Here is a 21,062-nt window from a genome sequence, read left to right on the forward strand (position 1 = left end):
GTGCTCAGGGACTAGCAGAGTTCTTTTACATAATAGGGGCTTCATAAAGGGCTAATGTTAAATGAGTAAATCAATGAATATGAATTACTGCTTTCTCATTCCATTACACTCAGCTTCAGAGTCGGTGGCCATTTATCGCATCTCTACTACGTGTTAACGCATTGGTTATTTTCTTACCCCTCTTGACCCCCATTCTGGCTCAGTAGTCAGGAAGGCTGACCCATAACAACTGCATCAATAGACCAACTTGCCTTCTGGCTTCTGCCTGGGTTTGGGCAATGACAGCCAAATGCAGGGGACTGGAGGTTGAAAGGAAAGTGAGAATGAGCCTTATGATGTTCTGGTTCTGCCTCCAGTCAGTTGCTGACTGCCTTCCACAGACAGCCATAGCTCTGGTGGAGAGGCCCCTTTCATACAGCTACTCTCTCTGGATTTGGGTAACTCCTCCCCCTCCTTGTGTTAGGGATGTTCTCAGGTGTTGACAGCCTGGAACACTGCACCAGCTTTTGTTGGTTTCTCTAGTCACTATTCCTTTACCAAGGCTCCTTTTATGAAACTCTCTTCAACTGCTGGTTTGAGTGTGCTGTTCCCAGCTGGGACTTTTGGTACCATAATAGCTGTTTGCATAAATCTTAAGTAATTTTACTTTTTACACTTGCAAGGGAAAGAGGACTATTCCCATTCTACAGAACGGTTGTGATAGAAACACACCTTACCTGGGACTTTTATTATTTTCATTCACTCATTCATTCTTCGCTCATTTTGTTACCCATAAGTCACTGGGAATTTTTGTCTACTGACATCACAATTGCTAGGTGTAATTCCTGCTAAAGCAGAGTGGCACAGAGACAGCCTGACTCAAAGTGAGTATCTCTTTCAGATAAAAGAAAAACTAGTTTAAAAGAGCTTTTCACTGAGTGAGGTCAAAAAGGGGGTGGGGGAAAGTTATAAAAGGAGGAATGACGGCGGCTCGGCTCAGAATACTTTTGCTATTATAGAGAACTGTACCATTGAAGTTTTGTTCATTCTATTCATTTGGTGGAGAGAGGCAGGCTCATGAGACTTTTACTATGGCTATGGAGGGAAGTCAATGACTTTTAAATCAGGTTTTGTTATAGCACCCTCTAAAATTTAAAGGGCTCTCTCATTTCATTTGTGTTATACACAATGTTGGCATTCTAAGGTTCTTCTTGCGTGTGCTGCCGTGGTAGGTCAGTGGCCATTCTCACATCCCACCCTCCGAGGGCTGCCTCAGTTTCCCTCCATCAGGCTCGAGAGTTAAGTGAACCCTGAGGTACTCCCCCTGGAAGATATTTGTAACTTGTCTATCCCAAAAACCACCAGTGAGTTTGTATGTCTATTAAGAAAGGTCACTTAAGACTTAAGTTTCCAGAGAAGCATGAAAGAGAAAGGAGATGTAATATATTATTGAAAGCCACAGAGGCATTAAGCTCTGTTTTTCTATGAGATGTTTCATTATGCTTTTAACAAATAGGTTTATGTGTGATCTATATGAATTAAGAAATAGCGTACATTACCAAAGGAAGGCAACGTCAAATTATAGCATTTCAAAATGAGGGATGGCAGGAAGTTCAGACTTTTTTGGGGAAGGTGTAAGTCACCTTACTTAGTACATTTTAAACACCATTTCCTCCACACTTCAGAGGCTTTCATTTTAGTAAAGCATGGCAGGAGTCACTCTAATGTGATTAGAAAGGGCCTGAAGCTTTGCTTTTAAAATTCAATACTTAGGTAGAAAGAAAATGGTAACTTTTCCCCTTTGAGTTTGAGTCACTATTTTTATAACACCAGCTGCCCTGAGATGCCAGAATGGAAATGTACCTGCTTCCTGATGTTACCTGAGCACCGCTAAACTAGAGCCCTTTAACCGGCTCTGTTTTCAGTTGTGCTTTCATCTTTATTTCTGCCTTCCCCCAATATATTATTTCTATATTCTCCAGACTTATTCTCGGCTTTCTTGATGCTACATTCACTTGTCTCTTTGTTTGATGAATATTTATTGAGCACCTACTGTGTACCAGGCCCAGCCAAAGATTCTGCATCAAAGAGTTAAGCAAAAGAGCCAAGAATTTGTAAAGACTGATCATTGTGAACACTGGAAAGAAAAGTACAAGTGCAGGAGCAGAAAGCCAAGGAATCTTACCTGATGTGTGGATTCAGAGAAATTTTCCTAGGGAAATAATCGGAAGGGATTGTGATGGATGAGCACGTTAAATAATTGAAGAGTACAGAAGAAGGTCTAGGGAGAGTTCATCAGATAGAAAGAATGGTATATGGAGCGACTCAGGTATGAATATATGCAGTATTTGACTTAAAACCACTGAGCTCCAGGTAACTTATGCATGAGATCGAGGCTCCACTATTAAAGGGTGCAAGGTGGCTTCCTCTATCCTGTTCTTCTGTGTGGCATCCCCCTTTGGTTCACAACTCAGAACACATAAAGAGCAGATGCAAGGATGTAGACGGTAGAGATTCTAGTTTATATTGCCATATGAATGACCTCGAGCAGTCAGTGCTTAGCCCAAGCAAGGTTTATCTAAGTGCTCAAGCTTCAAATCCAGCTTGGGTTGGCAGGAAGCGGTTTTTGTCCTGTATCAGCATTCAGTGACCCAGGCTAGAAGAGGTTTCATTGTGACAGAAAGAAGAGCATGTACCAAGTAGTGAACCTTTGAAGGCTTCCCAGAGCTGTTGCACATTTCACTGGCCAAAGTAAGCCACAGAGCAATGCTTAACCTCAAACTACAGGAGAGAGAACAGCCTACCACCATGAGGGGGGTAGATAGAAAACTAGGAGTATCTGGTAAGCAAGAGTAGTGATTACCACAGAGATGAACCTTCATTTATCAGAAACTGCAGTCTCTGGAAAGAGTAAGTTTCTGCCTCAAACCAACCCATTTTCTGCCTTCTCATGTTCAACCAGCTGTCACTAAATAGGAGAATGTGTATGTGTGGGGAGCACTATAGTGGAGTGAGTGTGCTGAAATGGAGGTCAGAAGATGTTCACTAAGCAGTGCAATGATTTGTAAGTAGAGAATAGGTAAAGCAGATAAAATACTATTTTTATTTCTTTGACTTTTTTCTTCTACTTCCTGAAAGAAGGAAAAGAGTAATGTTGTCCTTAATATTATTTTCTGTATATCTGTTAAACTTTTTATTGAAGCTATCTTTTTTTAAAGATTTTATTTATTTATTTGAGAGACAGAGAGAGAGCATGTACAAGAAAGCACAAGCAGGAGGTGGGCTTGGGAGGGGCAGAGGAAGGGGGAGAAGGACAAGCAGAATCCCTGCTGAGCATGGAGCCTGAAGCTGCCTGATCCTAGGACCCTGAGATCATGACCTGAGCCAAAGTTGGAGACTTCACTGACTGAGCCACTCAAGCACCCCAAAGCTATCTTAATTGAGTTTCCAAGAACTCCTTCGTGTTCTTTGTTCCCTTGTATGTGCAGTGTCTGGTCTTGTTTTATAGATGCAATATAGTCTTTTAGTTCTCTTAAGATGTTAATTATGATGTTGTTTTCATGTGTTTACTTTCTCACCACTGTGTTCCTCTCCCTTCTTTGTTTCTTATTTGAGTCTATTTTGTTTTGTTCTGGCTCTACCTTTCATAGTAGAGGTTGTCCTCTAATGTCTGGTCTTCCTTAGCTATTAAATCATATTTAAAAGTGAGGCCCAAATGAACCAGATTGGGAAGCACGAGTATAGCTTCTCAATCTGTGAGTCTCCCCCTGTAGTGTTGCTACTATGGGATCATTCATTTGGCTGGGGGAATCTCCGAATGCCTGTATCCATGGTTTGGAGGTTCTTTTTTTATTTTTTTATTTTATTTATTTTATTTTTTATTTATTTTTTTAAAAGATTTTATTTATTTACTTGAGAGAGAGAGAATGAGAGACAGAGAGCATGAGAGGGAGGAGGGTCAGAGGGAGAAGCAGATTGCCCGCCGAGAAGGGAGCCCGATGCGGGACTCGATCCCGGGACTCCAGGATCATGACCTGAGCCGAAGGCAGTCACTTAACCAACTGAGCCACCCAGGTGCCCACTGAGCCACCCAGGCGCCCGGTTTGGAGGTTCTTAACTTATTTTGTGCCATGGCAGTCTGGTGAAGCCTGTGGAACCTATTTCAGAATGTTTTTAAATGCATGAAACCAATTATAGCAAAGTATTAAAAATTAAATCTGTGATACAATATGTGCTTATGGTAATACTGCGATACAATAACAGTAATGCATCATATCATAAGCTTTAGAGTTATATCTAATAACTGTTGAAGTAATGATGAGTGCAAATACTCTTTCAAGATATAAGCAATGAGTAATGTGACAAAAAATTACCATGATTCCTACTGGTGGCAAAGTTACGGGTACTGCTAGGATTGCACTGGTTTGTTACCTACATTCACACATGAGAGAGATGCTAATTTTCAAAGGTTAGTGGAAACAAAAAATGAATTATTGTTCTCATTCAAGTTCATAGACCCTCTGGTTAAAAATCCTATCGTAGGTCTTTACTTCTGAGTGGATCAATTTTCTTCCAGAAGGCAGTTCACCAATCTCCAACCTCAAGTATGTATGCCTGGCTGCAGGCCTTTCTGGAGCCATGCAGGGAATAAATCTCTTTTCAATGGGAAGATTTTCCCATAATCCCTCTGATGTCAGCATAGTAGCTCACCCTTCAACCTCAACTATTCTTGATGTCTCCAAATCCAGAGGCTATCTGATATCAGAGGCTATCTCTCCAAAATTAGACCCCAGATTTTCTCTTGATGGAGCCAGGGTACAGAGGGAAGATGGGAAGTCTAACTTCTCTTTTAAAGATGTTCAGCCCACACTCCAGTTTTCAGTCCCATTTTTTGCACACCTGCCTGGCAAGCCAGTTCTTACAGTCTCTGAGGATTTTCATAGTTTTATGTGAAAATGACTGGCTTTCTGGCTTGCTGCCTCAACAGACTCAGATGACTGCATTCTCCAGTCTAAGAGTTAACAGTGGTAAAACTATTTCCCAGAGTTCAAAATGTTACTTTTGCTGTCTGCTGTCTTCTTTTTGTCCTTGTGATTTTTTTCCCCTCTCAATTCCTTTACTGTCATTGCTTTGTGAGGCTTCAGGAGGAAGTTCAGATAGACATTTGCATTCAGCCCATGCTGTTTAACCAAAGCTTTGATGCATTCATAAATTCATAAGTAGCATTTTATTATGTCTGGGACTCACATCTTTTTTTTTCTGTTCATAATAGCGTGTCTCCTTCCCTCTGATTTAATATAAAACTAAGCGAGACAACAAGGTTGATATGCAATGCCACTTTAAGGGAGACATCTATTATGTGTTTTGAGGAAATAGTTCTTAAAAGAAATTTTCTTAAACTCTCCCTAATTGCTTTTAGCATCTCTGCTTAGAACACTAGGCTGCATTTCTCAAAGTCAACAACCAGGGATGGGGGCAGTTTTTTCTTCTGGTACAATGGTAAAAGTGGAGCAGTTCCTATGGGTACAGCCCTACCACAGGTAACAACTGAATTCTTGGTCAATATAAAAAACAATTCCCCAAAGTCACTGGAGAAAAAACAAAAGCAGGCATACATTGGAAGAGAGTCAAGACCTGGAAGAAGAAAATGGGATTGGGTGAGTTTCCTGTTGATCAGACTTTTTCCCCAGTCAGACTAAGCAGATTCACTAAATTTTGGGATAGAAATCCTTGGAGTGTGCTGGTTTTAAGAATAAGAGGACAGAGATTAGGACTGTCAAAGTAGATGGAAAATGAGGGAGGAAATCAGGGAAAGGAGAAACTCTGGGGCAGTGGGGAGTGGGAACATCAAATTGCATACATAAATTCTAGGAAAATCTCAGGATGTCATCTGAACTATGCATGCATGTAACAAACTGTGAGCAACCCCGAGGCTAGAAGAATTGAACAGAGATTTTAGCAGCTACCCACTGCAGAGGTGATAAAGACTGGGACTTGATAAAACAAACAAACAAATAAATACTTGAGGAAATAACAGAATTCAATCTCTACCATGTATTTTTCACAATGTCCAGGACACATCTCAAATTACTAGATACATAATCAAGAGGAAAGGCAGTTGAAGAAACTGATCCTGAGGTGATCCAGAAGCCAGAATTAGAGAACAAGAATTTTAATTTAGCTATTATAAGTATGCTCAAGGATATAAAGGAAAATATATTTGTGATGAATGGATAAACAGAACATCTCAACAGAGAAATAGTAACTGTAAAAAAAAAAAGAGCCAAATGGAAATTCTAGAAATGAAAAATACGGTATCTAAGACAAAAATATCATTGGATAAGCTTAACACCATGTTGGAAATAAAAGTCAGTGACTTGAAGATCATTCAATCAAAATTATACAATGTGGAGAACAAGGAGAAAAAAAATGGTAGGAAAAAAAACAGAGTCTCAGTGATTAGTGGAACTATATCAAAAAAGTACATACATATGGAGTTGTACAAGAAGATGAGAGAACTGGTAAACCCAACATTTAAAGAAAGCATGGACAAAAGTTTCCAAAATTTTAGATTCAAAAAACTCAGAGAACCCTATATGATATAAATAGAAAAAAGAAAAAAAAAACTTGGAAAGGTGACAGTTAAACTAATGAAAACAAAGGATAAAGAAAATCTTGAACGTTTCCAGAGAAAAAAGACACATTACATATACAGGACAAAAATACAAGTTTCCAATGACTTCTCAGTAGAAACACTGGAGGCCAAAATATAGTAGAATGGCATCTTTAAAGTGTCAAATGAAAACAACAAATTGCCAACCCAGCATTCTCCATGGAGCAAAAATAACTTTCAGGAATAAAGCTGAAATGGAGGTATTTTCAGATGAATAAAAACAAAGGTAATTTTCCAGCAGACTTTCTCTTCAAGAAAAGCTAAAGAAAGTTCTTCAAACCCAAGGGAAATGATTCCAGATAAAAATTCAGATCTTAATTTAAAAAGATATTTATGGGGGTCCCTGGGTGGCTCAGTTGGTTAAGCGTCTGACTCTTGATTTCAGCTCAGGTCGTGATCTCAGGGTCATGAGATCCAGCCTTGCATCAGGTGCTATGCTTGGCATGGCACCTACTTTAGATTCTCTCGCTCTCCCTCTCCCTCTGGCCCATTGCCCTGCTCTCTCTCTCTCTCAAAAAAAAAAAAAAATCACAACCATTTAAAGTGAAAATCATAGCATGTATAGCTTATGTAATAAACATGAAAACTATAGCATAAATTACAGGGGTTAAAAAGACGTAGAAGATTGCACTAACAAAACAAAACAAAAAGATTGCAAAGGTATTACATTTTATGACAACATTAACTTTCAACAGACTGAAAAGTTAAGAATGTTTATTGTAATCTGTAGAGCATCACTAAATAATAGTACAAAGTGGTAAGCAAAAAAGCCAAATAGATAATTAAATGGAATTCTAAAAGCAATTTCAGTGAACTCAAAATAATAGGAGAGGAGGGACAGAGGAACACAAAACAAATGGGACAAACAGAAAACAAATAGAAAGTAGACAGACCTAAATCCAACCACACCAATAGTTAGCATTAATTAGAAATTAAGTACTCCAATGAAAAGGCAGGAAATGTCAGAATAGATTAAAAGGCATGAACTATATGCTGTCTACCTGGAAGGTACTTTAAATACAAAAATTCAGTTAGATGTACTCAAAATTCAAAGACTCACTAAAAGGCAGGAAAGAAAATATATAAATATTTTCATAATGCTAAAAGGTCAATTCATCAGGAAGACTTAATATTCAGAAATGCATTTGCACTTAGAGACAAAAAGTTTCAAGATCCATGAGGCAAAAATTAGTAGTTAAAGGGAGGAGTAAACAAATTCACAATTATGGTTAGAATTTTAACAACCTTTATCAGCAATTAATAGAACAATAAAAAGTAAGAAAGGATACAGATCTCCTGAACAGCACTATCAACCACCTTGAGTAATTGACATTTATAGAACACTACACCCAACAAGTGCGGAATACACCTTCTTTTCAAGTGCACATGGACAATTCACCAAAATAGGCCATATGCTGGGCCAAACACAAATCTTAATAAACTTCAAAATTTGAAATAGTACAGAGTATGTTCTCCAACCAAAGCAGAACTAAGTTAGAAATCAATAATAAAATGATATTAAGAAAACCCCCAAGTATCTGGAATTCAAGAAATACACTTCTATGTAACTGATGAGCCAAAAAAAAAAAAAAAAAGTCATAAAGGAAATTAGAATAGACTTTCATGTCAACAATTATGAAAGTTCATTATAACATTTGTGGGATGTAACTATACAATGCTTAGGAGAACTTTAAAATGGCTAGATTAGAGAAGAAGTAAGCTATAGCATCTATGATCTAAGCTTCCAACTTAAGAAGCTAGGGAAAAAAAGAACAGTGCAAACATAAAATAAATAGGAGATAACTAAGATCAGAAATCAGTGAGTTAGAAAACAACAGAGAATATCAACAAAGCCCAAAGGAAAAAAACTGACGAATGAAGGGCTATGTGGACACTGGGCAAGGAGACTTAAGTCCTCTCCAGTGGAGAGGACCTGACTGAGATTCAGGCCACTGTTCCTCACATCCCTGGGCCACCTTGCTCAAGAAAAGGAAGCTGCCCTTTGCACTTCCCACTGGCCCAATTCCCCACCTCAAGCCTTTCTGCGGGGCCTCTGCCAGGATCTGATCTAAGACCACCAGGGCAGGGACTATGTGGCTCTCAGGACCTGGCAGATGGGGCTGCTCAAGAAATATGTTAAAAGAATACCCTTGCAAACCTGTCTTCAAAAAAACTTCTTTCTTTGAAAATACCAATAAAATTGAAAAACTCCTAGATCAGATAGACTGATTTTAAAAAGAAAGAGAACAAGAATACAAATTAGCAATACTTAGAATAAAAGACAGTTTATCACAAAAATCCTATAGATATTAAAGGATAATAAGGGAATATTATGAATTTAATAAAAGTAAATTTGAAGACTTAGGTGAAATGAATTTTTTAAAATATATAAGTGGAAATAGAAAATTTAAATAGTCCCATAACTATTAAAAATTAAAATTAAAGTCATTATTAAAAATATTCCCCAAAATAGAACTCTAGACTCCGATGACTTCACTGCTTCACTGATGAATTCCATCTAGCCTTTAAAGAAGAAATAAATCAATCTCACACAAATTCTTTCAGAAAATAGAGATGGAAAGAATGCGTCCTCAGCTGTTATAAGAGACTTGTATAACCCTGAGCACAAAACTAGACATTTACAAGGAAATGAAATTACAGACCAATTTCCCTCATGAGCATAGATGCAAAGATCCATAAGAAAATCTTTACCTAAATTAAAGTTGGAAACATATACAAAGGATAAAAAAATCATAACTACATAGGGATTCCTCCAGGAATGTAAGGGTGGTTTAAAATTTGAAAATCAATCAGTATCATTTACATTACAAGAAAACTAAACATACAATCATTTCAATAGATGGAAAAAAGTATTTGAGGAAATTCAACGCAATCATTAGGAACAGAAGAGAATTTCTTCAATCTGACAAAGAGGATCAATGAAAAAAATTTCAGTTGTCATACTTAATGGATGCTTCCCTCTAAGTTCTGGAGCAAGGCAAAATGTAGTAACTTATATTTCATATTTCCCAGGCAGTAAGGTAAGAAAAAAAAAAGACATATACAGATCATAAAGGAAGAAGTATAATTTTCCCTGTTTGCATATGATAATTTTTTATATAGAAAATCCTAACTACTGGGGTGCCTGGGTGGCTCAGCGGATTAAGCATCTGCCTTCAGCTCAGGTCATGATCCTGGGGTCCTGGGATCAAGCCTTCCTTGGGCTCCTTGCTCAGCAGGGAGTCTGCTTCTCCCTCCCTTTCTGTCCCTCCCCCCACCCTGCTCTTGTTCTCTCTAATAAATAAAATCAAAAGAAAAGAAAAGAAAGAAAAGAAAATCCTAACTACTGTACAAAGTAATTACCAGAGGTACTAAGTGAATTTAATAAGGTCATATACAGGATTTATATACATACACTAATTATATTTTTATATTCTACCAGCAAACAAAACAAATTTAAAAACAATTCCAAGTACTCAAGTGTTAAGAAACAAGTTACTACTTAGGAATATATTTAACAAAGACAAGGCCTGAATCATGTTTATCTGTATTTCCATACTGATTAGCAGAGTTCCTGACAAATAATATTAAAAAAAATTTATAATATAGAAATAACACACTGTGAATTGTGTAAGACTGATGAATCACAGACCTGTACCCCTGAAACAAATAATACATATGTTAATAAAAAAATAAAATAATAAAATAACATATATAATAAAATAAAATTTAATATTTACTAAATGATGTAAGATATTTAAATTAATGTCTTAAGATACTAGATATTGTTTCCCCCCTCATCTATCTGTTATGGAGTAAGTGTACCAGACCTAAAAGGATTGCACTCCCATGTCAGGGTCTACACTCCTTTCTTTCCCCACTTGGACCTGAACTACTTTTGCATTCCAGCCAACATATGTGTACTGAAGTTGTACTTATCACTTCTGCTCATATACCATTGGCTGTAAGTTACTCACATGGTCACACATAGCTGCAAGGAAGGCTGGGAGATGTAGTGTTTATCCTGGGCAGATACTGTGCTCTTTGTAAATTACATTACTATAGAAAAAGAAAGATTGGATATTGGAAGACAATTAGTGGTTTCTGGCACACCAGTCCTATTTAATTACAATATTCTATTGTTCTTACAGCTAAAAGGCTTTGAAATCATCAATGAGTTTAGAGCTCATTTCTAGAAACTCAATCCCTAGAATACAGAGAAAGTTCTATTCAGCTGCTATATTTATTTAACTGAATCATGGCAAATTATCACTTTTAATCATCTACATCCTAAAATATGCACTTATGAGACCCACTGGTAAATGCAGAACACTTAGAAAACTGAAAACCTATATTGACCAGGATTTATGAATTACAGGTTAAAATAGAAATCACCAAATAAGATTTATGCCTGATCAAATTATAGAGTTTAGCATACTGACTCATAAATCAGTCCCTTGAATCCCAAGGGCAATAACAGGATTTATAAATCAAAACTTATTTAGGATTTATTAGCTGAATGTCTATCATAAGAATGCAATGTTTATAAATCTCTTTTGACTTACAAAACTAAATTTATAAGCTCTTTGTAGTCAGGGTCCTTCTTTAATGACACTTTTGATGGGTATATATTGTGATGTATGCTGGTGATACTCAGGAGACATTGATTAATGACAGTATCAGAAGGAAAGATAATTTTATTAAAATTGCTTAACATTTAAATAAATTTTGAAGGCTAACTTTGTAATTAAAACATAGCATCTATTTATACATTTTTAATATTATAGAGATCTGGGTTTAAATATTTAGAGAATAAAATAAATTTTAATTTGAGTAAAAAATGACATGAAAAGAATAATTTAGCTAAATGGCAAAACCATTTCAGAACAAGTTAAATGTTTCAGAAAACATTTAAAAAGTTCTGTACTATAAATCCTGGTCTGTGTTTAATTCCTAATTTGGCAAATAATTCTATGTTAAAATTATCGATTTTATTACAGATATATTTGTACTATTTCAAAATATTTTACTTTTAAAGTTCTGTTTTCTCATTTATCACATCCTGTTTAGGGTCTCCAGATTTGTCTTCCACCTGGTAAAACGATATTCTTTAAAATATTCACATAGCTGGGGCACCTGGGTGGCTCAGTCAGTTAAGCCTCCAACTCTTAATTTCAGCTCAGGTCATGATCTCCAGGGTCATGAGATTGAGCTCAGTGTTGGGCTCACTCAGCTCAGTCTGCTTGTCCCTCTCCCTCTGTTCCTCCCCGTGCTTGTGCTCTCTCTTGCTCTCTCTCCAATGAATAAATAAATAAAATCTTAAAAAAAAAAATTACATTCACATAGCTGACCTCCTCATTTGGTTTCATTTCTCTGCTCAAATGTCACATTCCCAGGGCCAACTATCTAAAATATCACCCAAGTCACTCTCTGTTATGCTGATTGATTGATTGAAAGATATCACCCAAGTCACTCTGTTATGCTGATTTATTTATTTATTCATTTATTGAAAGATACCAAGAAGCAAATGGAAGCTTAATTTCAAGATAGCAAAGTTAATTAGTGATAACATGCGGACTGTTACACGGTGAAGTTTCTACCTTCTGGTTAACTCGATACTCCTAATGAAGTTAAAGATGGTTTACCTTATCCACTTTTCAATAATGAAAGCTTAAACAGATAATTTAAAGTACTTTAAACAGGTGCAGATGTAGGTGTTTTCTTAGGTGGGACATGGCCCTTGCTACCTTCAGATATTAGAGATTTTGAAAACAAAAAACAAAGCAGGAAGAAATTAACTATTAAAACAAAATGCAAGTTCAGTGAATATATCAAGAAAACTATGATCTGCTTAGTTTTTAACTTTAGAAAAAGTTAGGATAATATTTCTATGGGCTTTAATTCTCCTGATTTTTCTTAAAATGTAGTTTTAAAAAATACAAAAATTTTTAAATAAAATACAGAATACAAAATCGCTTTAAGAAATCGTTTCCTGGGGCACCTCGGTGGCTCAGTCAGTTGACTGTCCCTCCAACTCTTGGTTTGGCTCAGATCATGGATCCTGGGATCTCAGGCTCTGTGCTCAGTGGGGAGTCTGCTTGAAGTTCTCGCTCCCTCTGCCCCTCCCTCCACCCCTCCCCCACCCCCACCCCCTGCTGCTCTCTGTCTAAATTAAACAAATCTTTAAAAATCACTTCCTATTATTGAACAGGCCTAGTTAAATATATCCCTCCCAAAGTCCATTAATTGTATTGATAATAATAATACAACAGCAACTGATGTTTCTGCTATAACATGATATATGTATTCATGGGGAAAAAACAAGTTCTACAATATCATGAATTAAAAATTAAAAATAATAAGACTTATGGGAAATACAGTGTAGAAACAGACCAGTTAATTAAAACCAGTGGTAGGTCAGTGTTTCCTGGAGTCTGAAGCTTGCAAAATTTTGAGGACGCTTTTTAAAGAAAATACATTTGATTAACTGCCTGACGCAACTCAGCAGAATAAATTCCTATATGTTTTACTACATTTTGTGGCTGCAAATTCTTTGAGCTCCTCTTCACATGACAATAACTTTGCAATATCTTTTCCTAGACAAAGAGAAAGATAATGCAGTCTTTCCTCTAGCATGATGAATGGGGCTGTTTGATCATTTGGGGGAGCCATTCCTGTATAAGAATAGCTAACAATAGCTTAACTATATATGGAAGTGACTATGAAACACATAAATGATATACTAAACTTAGACAAAATATATCCACAATTCCACTTACCCTCAGCTGGATCCCTAAAATGGTGCAGCCATTCCAAAGCCCCTGACAGAGAAGTAATTGAAGTGGAAAGAGATTGTGGTCTTAAAAGAAACAGTCAAAATATCTTACTTTGCAAGTGTTACAAAAATGCACCCTCTTAGATGCAATGAAGGGGCCCATGCAAAAAAAAAAAAGAAAGCATCACTAATGCCCTAATAGATTCTACTGAGCTTAGAGTGAGTACTCCAGCAACAATAATGGATGCTCAGGAAATAAGTTGCCCAGCTCAGGGAGGAAGCTCACTGTGGCCGGAGGCTGCTTCAGAGGATATTAAAAAGGCACAAAAACAATCAGGAGAGGAAAGGCCAGCTTCCCAGCACTGAGACAATGCAGATGGAAGTGCAATCTGCTAGAAGTCAAGAGCTGAGCAAGGCTGAGGGTACGTTTTTCTGATAAGGGAGCCTTGAGTGCAAGTACTCATTTTCATTTCTTAAAATTGAGCAAGAAAGGGTCCAGCCTGTGCAACATTTAAGCTAAGGTTTTTATCCTTTCCTGGTGAAGACTGTATTTATATTCCCACTTTTTGGATTCCCTTTGCCAAGGAAAAATTTTTGAACTAACACAGCTTCCTTGTTATACTAATACCATTCCCTGCTTTGCCCATCATCTGTGAGATAACAGATAATCATGGAGAATAGATGGTAGCTAGAAATTACTGAGCACTAGCTATTGTTCTAAGTGATTTGTAAATTAATACTAATTTATTCTTTGTAGCCACCCATGGGACAGGTTCTAATGTGATCACCATTTTACAACCCTATTTTTGCAGAGGTATAAGCTTTGTAAACATGACTGTTGTGGACCTACCAAGAAGTCATTGGTTGCCCCCTCTATTCAATTACTTTAATTAAATATAAATAAATTTTTATAGCCTTTTATTTTCACTCCTCCTGAATATATTTACCATAGTAATTTGAAATAAGTCTGTATGTAAGTTTATAGAAAGGTAAAGAAGTTATAGTTCATTATATGGCAGTTTGATTCTATTTCTTAATTTGACAACTGAACAGGATAATAGGAGCCCAAAAATGGAATGTGTTTTGGTGTAGTTAATTTAGACCATTGTAGCCCAAAGGCTATTTGTTGGTCATTAAAAATATAGGTTTCTGGCTTTCATTTTGGACCTACTGAACCTGATTTTCTTGATTAGATCCTGGGGAAATGTATTTTTAGCAAGTACTCTTAGGTGATTCTCATGCATACTCAAGTTTAGGAATGTTTAATTTAAGCCAATGTAAATGCTGGGAAATCTCTACTTTCCTATGAACAGACATAATTAATGTCTGGTGTTTATAATTGTAAGACATTGAAAAGCTTGGATGTGATTTAAGAATGAATAAATACATTTTAGTTTTTTATATGCTAATATAGGCTTAAAAGTGTTATTTGAAATAAATGATGTGGTACAGGAAAAAAACTACAAAGTTTTGCAGATCTTTAAATCATACCATCGATTAACTGAAACACCTGGGGGTTAGTCTTCCTAATAGCATAATCTGAAAAGCAGAACAGGTTTTGCTGGCTTTGGATAAATCATTTCAGGATAAGCTCTTTTCCCTCATGAACTATTTCTTCCTGCACCAGGAAAGGGATGAATTTTGGGGTCTTGTAGTTATTTGTGAGCTCTCCTTTCTCATAAATATTTAGATTAGAAGAAAAAAGCCAAGATCATTCTTTTAAATAGTTTAATTAATTTTTTTAAATGCATGAACCTAGTTGGGAAAGCCTGCCAGTGATTTGAGTCTTGGTTTTAATATTATATTCTTTTCCCTTCCAAAATTCTCTTCCGTATTTCATGAAATAATATATTTCTCCTAATAAACCTAAGTTGAAATTAATTATTTTAGTCATTTTTATCACAAAATTTAATTACCGACACTCTTAATTTTGTGTTGCTTGTGTCTTTGTCTTTATTCTGTGTCACTTCCAAGGCACACTCTCCATCCAGTCTGCTAAATTTAGTATTTCTACCATCACTGCAACGGGTTTTTGGTGCACTACAAAAAAGCCTATGTGTGGGCCATCCCCTTAAATATCTCATTTCCTAGTTGAGGTGTTTACACATAAAAATGCCAGGGATTGCCAAGTTGTAGACTGGTTTAGAAGTAGAATAAATCTAAGCTTCCATGGTATTATCTGCAATTCACTGACATGACTCACAAAAATAAAGAAGAAAAAGAAAGGGAAAATGCACATAATTTCATTTAACCCTCTATGTAAGTCAACATGCACACATATTGTTCTTCTGTTGTAAGATGTGTTTCAACAAACAAAATTAGCTTCTTTATTTGCTGTTTATAGAAACCAAACATCAAAATTTTGAATTTCTCCTTTGTTTGTTATGTCTTCTTGATTGACTGACCCTTTTCTCATTATTCAATACCACTTTTTATCTCTGGTAATATTTTCTGCTCTGGACTTTACTTTGTCTTATATTAATGTAGTCACTCTAGCTTTCTTTTGGTTAATGTTTGCATGGTATATTTTTTTTCTGTCCTTTTACTTTTTTTTTCTTTTCATGACTTGATAGCTCATTTCTTTCTGCCCTCCCCAGCTTTATTAAGGTACAATTAATTAAAAATTATGTACACTTAAGGTATAGGACTTGATTTTTCAATATACGCATGCATTGTAAAGTAATCATGACAATCAAGGTAATCAACATACCCATCACCTCACAGTCACCTGTTTCTTTTGTGTGTTGAGAAAAATTTAACATCTCTGCCCTTAGCAAATTTCAGTTACACAATATAGTATTGCTAACTATAGTCACAAAGTTTCACATTGTATCTCTAGAGCCTATTCATCTTGCATAACTGAAACTTTGTACCCCTTGACCAACATCTCCCCATTTTTCCCACCTCCCATACTTTTAACCTACCAGTATCATTGTAGTTGACATGAGTAGCATATGGATAGGATAAATTTCTGTCAGTTAAAAACAATCCATTCTCTGTCCTTTAGTTGATGCGTTTGACAACTAATGTAATTACTGGTATGTTTGGTCTATCATTTATTTACTTTCTGTTTGTTTCCTTTGTGTTTCATTCCTTCAATTCATTTCCCTTCCCTGCCTTACTTTATATTGTGCTGTAGGTTTTGCAGGGTTTTGGGGTGGTTGTGTATTTGTTTTTTTTTTCCTTTTAGTGAATGCTCTAAGGATTACAGAACACATACTTCTCATCATTATGGAGAATCACTTTCATACTTTAGTTAGAAAGTGGAACTTCACCATCTTAGAGATTTCTTTACTCTCTCCCCTTTACTTCTGGAACGGTTGTGTTATTTACCTCCACTGAAAACACTAACATACAATTTATGTTTCTACATCCAACAGTCTAACCTATCTTAAAGAATTCAAAAGGGGAAAAATAGGCTATTATATTTACCCAAATATATGCCAATTTTTTACTCTTCTTTCCTTCCTGATACTGCAGATTTCCTTTTGGCATCATTTGCCTTCTTTCTGAAGAACTTCCTTTAACAATCCTTTTAGATCAAGTCAAGTCAGCCTGCTAAATATTTCCTTAGTTTTTTTAAATTTGAGAATGTCTTTATTTCACTGTTATTCCTAAAGGATATTTTTGCTGGTTATGGAAGCCTGGATTACCCATTCTTTTCTTTCATCACATAAACAATGTGCTACTTCTCCATCCTCCATGGTTTCTGATGACAAATGTGGACTTATTCAAATCATAGCTTCTCAGTAGGTAATCTGTTGCTTATTTTTAGCTGCTTTCAAGATTTTTTTCTTTAGTTCTCAGTAGTAAATGATGTGTCTGGGTATGGATTTCTTTAAGCTGATGTTCCAGGGAGTTTATTGAACTTCTTGCATTTGGTTTCTTTCTTTTGCCAAACTTGGAAAGTTTTAAGCAATCACAGTTTCTCCTCTCTTCTGGGGCTCTGTGACATCAATGCTAGACTTTTCCCTGAGACTCCTTCCTTCTTTCCTTCCTTCCTTCCTTCCTTCCTTCCTTCCTTCCTTCCTTCCTTCCTCCCTTCCTCCTTTCTTTTTCTCCTTCTTCTTCTTCAATATTTTTTCTTTCTGTTGTTCAGATTGAATAATCTTTATTCCTCTGTTCCCACGTTCACTCATTCTTTATCTCTATTCTGCTATTGAGCCCATCCAGTGAATTTTTTAAACCTTAGCTACTGTATTTTTTATTCTGAAATTTCCATTTAGTTCTTCATCTTTTCTGTTTTAGTCTTTTCACTAATTTCAAGTAGTGTCTGCCTTTACTTTTGGGGTCATTTTTCATAACAGCTGCTTTAGAAGCTCTGTCAGATAATTCCAACATCTCTGTTGCTTGATGATTTGTTTGCCTTTTGAGTTGAGATTCTTTGTTGTTTTTGTTTTTTTTTTTTGCATGCTGGGTGATTTTGAATTGTAACCTGGGCTTTGAGTATTATGTTATGAGGTTTTTGGGTTTTGTTTAAGTGGATGGGGAATTTTGAGATTTTTATTTTAGCAGGCAATCAACCAGGTTCAATTTAGACCACAAGTTCCAGGCAGACTGGTGGTTGTGGTTTTAATGTCAGTTCCATTTTCAGAGCCTTTGCAGTCAGGTTTGGATCTGAGCTGTGTGTATACCACCCAACTGCCAATCTGTGAACTGGATATCCTGTATTCAGTTCTGAAGTTCTATGTATACTTTTTAGGGTTTGATCCACACATGTGCAACTTGCGATGAGCCCAGGAATTCACAAGGAACCCTAGGGTCACTTTCTTGAGGACTTCTATGTTGAAGATCTCTCTAGTTCATCCCTGTCCCCCCTTTCTTTCTATGGAATGCTTCACAAATTTGCATGTCATCCTTGTGCAGGGGCCATGCTAATCTTCTCTGCATCATTCCAGTTTTAGCATATGTGCTGCCAAAGTGAGTACAAAAGATCTCACTAGTACTTTCTGGTTCTCTTGGGGCAACTTTTTTGGTTCTCTGGTCAGAAAAATGGGCTTTATTTACTTTGCTCTTTGCTTATTCAAAAATGGGCTCATATCGAGGGTTGAACACTGGGAAGACAAAGACAGACAAAAACGCAGTGGGGAGTCACTCCATCCTCCTGACATACATCATTCTGATCAGAAAGGAAGATTCCCCAGTCGCAGGATTTTAGGCTTCTGTCATTGTCACTGCCACTCCTGCAGCAACCAAAACATCACTTGGGGACTACACAAGAGAACAGAGAAGAGAAAAAAATATCGGGGTATTTTCCCCGCTGTCTTTCAGCATGAAGACACCTTGCTTATTTAGCTCGAGCTAGAGGGATTCCCCTGTATCTGTCTGTGTCCATATCCTGAAGCCTACTTACGTGTTTTGGGCTACGTTTAGTCCAGAGTGGAGTAAAGAGAGGGAAAAAACACTGGTAAACTCTTGGCTATTTAGGCAGTACTTTGAATTTTGGTCTTGTTCCCCAATCTGCTTGCTACTCTTTACCTTCCGTGTATCTGAAATAGCTGTCTCGTGCCTTCCACCCAAATTCTATAGCTGCATTCAGTGGGAGGCAGTGAGTGGAGCATACTTTGTCTTCCCCAGAACTGGAGCCAATCCTCGCAATGAAAGGTAATGAGACAAAAACTATTTTACCACCAACACTAAAAAAAATATATAGCACATACCATAAGCCGGCTGTTTAAGGCCAACAAACTGAGTGTAAAGAAATTCATTTTAGAATTGATAGACCTCAGTGGATCCTTGTTATGATCAATGACTTTTTATTCAGCATGCCATCTGGCATTTTATTCACTACCACTGAAAATATTTTCAATCTGGCGATTGTTGCAAAATGTAGGTTATGTATAATATCATCAGAGGCAAGTCATTGCGTTTTTTATTCTTGTCTTATAAGCACTGACTTACATTGAGAGAACTGCTGATTAAGACATTTTTTAAAAAGCCTAATCAGGGCATTTCTAAACTTTTACATGCAAAGGCACACTCAAATCTATAGAGTACTGTGATCACTCTGTTGAAATGGCCAGCAGTTAGAACACTGTTTTGTGCCTTAATTACTGACATATCATCAATGGAGATGCACCAGCCTTAGGTACAATATATATTTCCGCAAAGTTGTGAATAAAATAAATTTTGAAAGGTGAATTAATTGGAGCTCCATAATGAATCGTTTAGTAAAGCAAATCATTGCCCCCTGATATTTGCTATTACATGTGTGATTTTTTTTTAATAAATCAGGTTTATATATTTTTATTTAGACTTGTTTACCCCATTTTTGAGTTGGCTTCTCTAATTCATAGGTCAGCCTAGGGCAACGTGGCAGATTTGTCTATTTAATGCACATGACTTACTGGGCTGTATTATGCTTTTAGCAATTGCTGGGCAGCAGAACAGAGAACTTAATTAGCTGCTTTTGCAGTTTTTAGACTGCAATCACATTTGATTAAAAAGGTCGTTTATTTTATTGAAGGCTGAGGGTGCTCTCCTGAGGACAGAAGCCCATGTTTTGGTCCAGAGGACCAGGGAAGACCCTGCACCCAAAGTGGCATTTGCTCTTCAGGTCTGTCATGGATTTCTGAATGACCATGGAGAAGGCACTTTGCTCCCCCGACCTGTCTCCTCTTTTCCAAAGCTCCAGACATTTTCAAAGCCCAGCACTTTCATTAATGACAGGGAAAATGTGCAGAGCTCTTCTAAATGCTTTTATAAACAAATATATTCTTTAGCCAAATTCTGAGAGGTAGGCAAGTGCTTACTGCCATTCCCTTTTTACAAATTGATAAACTGGGGCTCAGTGATATTAGCAGAACAGAGTTTACACAGCAAAGAAGAAAAACTCAAACGCATTTTTTTGGGAATACAAACATTCTTGGTTTTTCTTCGATGACTTCCTGTCACTAAGACTACTATTAATTAATAACAGAATCACAAAGAATTGTTTTTTGTTTAATTCCACCTGACAAAGGGCAAAGAGGTCTATTTACTTAATGTAAGGATGGGTATTGCTTGAGACTGCAATCGCCGTTTACTTGATAAATTTAAATTCAAGTATTTCTCTATGTGTAACACTTTGGAGGTTGATCTTCTATTATTCCTGGTGTCTGAGAGGAAAAATGTTGTATCAACGCTGTGCAGGTGGTCATTTGCAACCACAGGTAGCACTTAGTTCTTGCAAAATGCAGCACAGAAAGAGTTCTGCTCACCTTTTTAACAGCATGAATTCATACTGAGTATGTTTGAGGTAATTTGTCATGTTTTTCTCTATTTTGGGCAGATTTGTGCAGAGGCATAAACAAAGCATTCTTCCTGTTACCTGTAAGATCGATCTTCTTCCTCTTTCCTTAAAAATGAATATCGAAACTTGAAATTCCATTGGTCTCTGAGTTACTATGGGTTAAATAGCCAAGGCTTTCACCCGTGGCACTTTCAGATGGAATACTATTACACTTTATGAGGTTATTATTGCCCTCTGAAATTTTCATTAGTTATGGGTGTATTCATCCTAACATTTCGTAGTCGGGAGACAGCTTAAAGACATTGTGTTCTGGCCAGTAGCTGCCGCCCAGGATTCTCCCAATAGAATGCAATAAAAATCACTGTGTGTGCATAATTCTTCCCTCCTCAGTTTGATCAACAAAA

The 21,062-nt window shown here is 36.7% G+C and overlaps 1 protein-coding gene and 1 non-coding gene across 3 annotated transcripts in view; both read right to left on the reverse strand.

The window, feature by feature from the left end:
* Positions 1 to 21,062, reverse strand: part of CYYR1 (cysteine and tyrosine rich 1) — a 183,347-nt gene that overhangs the window by 146,232 nt on the left and 16,053 nt on the right. The gene's annotated exons all lie outside the window — the stretch shown is intronic.
* Positions 18,249 to 18,355, reverse strand: LOC115942863 (U6 spliceosomal RNA). Its single transcript, XR_004077447.1, has one exon. It is a non-coding gene; the product is annotated as a U6 spliceosomal RNA (small nuclear RNA).

The sequence above is a fragment of the Leptonychotes weddellii genome, chromosome 1, assembly GCF_054177405.1.
Source record: "Leptonychotes weddellii isolate Sample4059 chromosome 1, ASM5417740v2, whole genome shotgun sequence".
Taxonomy (NCBI): domain Eukaryota; kingdom Metazoa; phylum Chordata; class Mammalia; order Carnivora; family Phocidae; genus Leptonychotes; species Leptonychotes weddellii.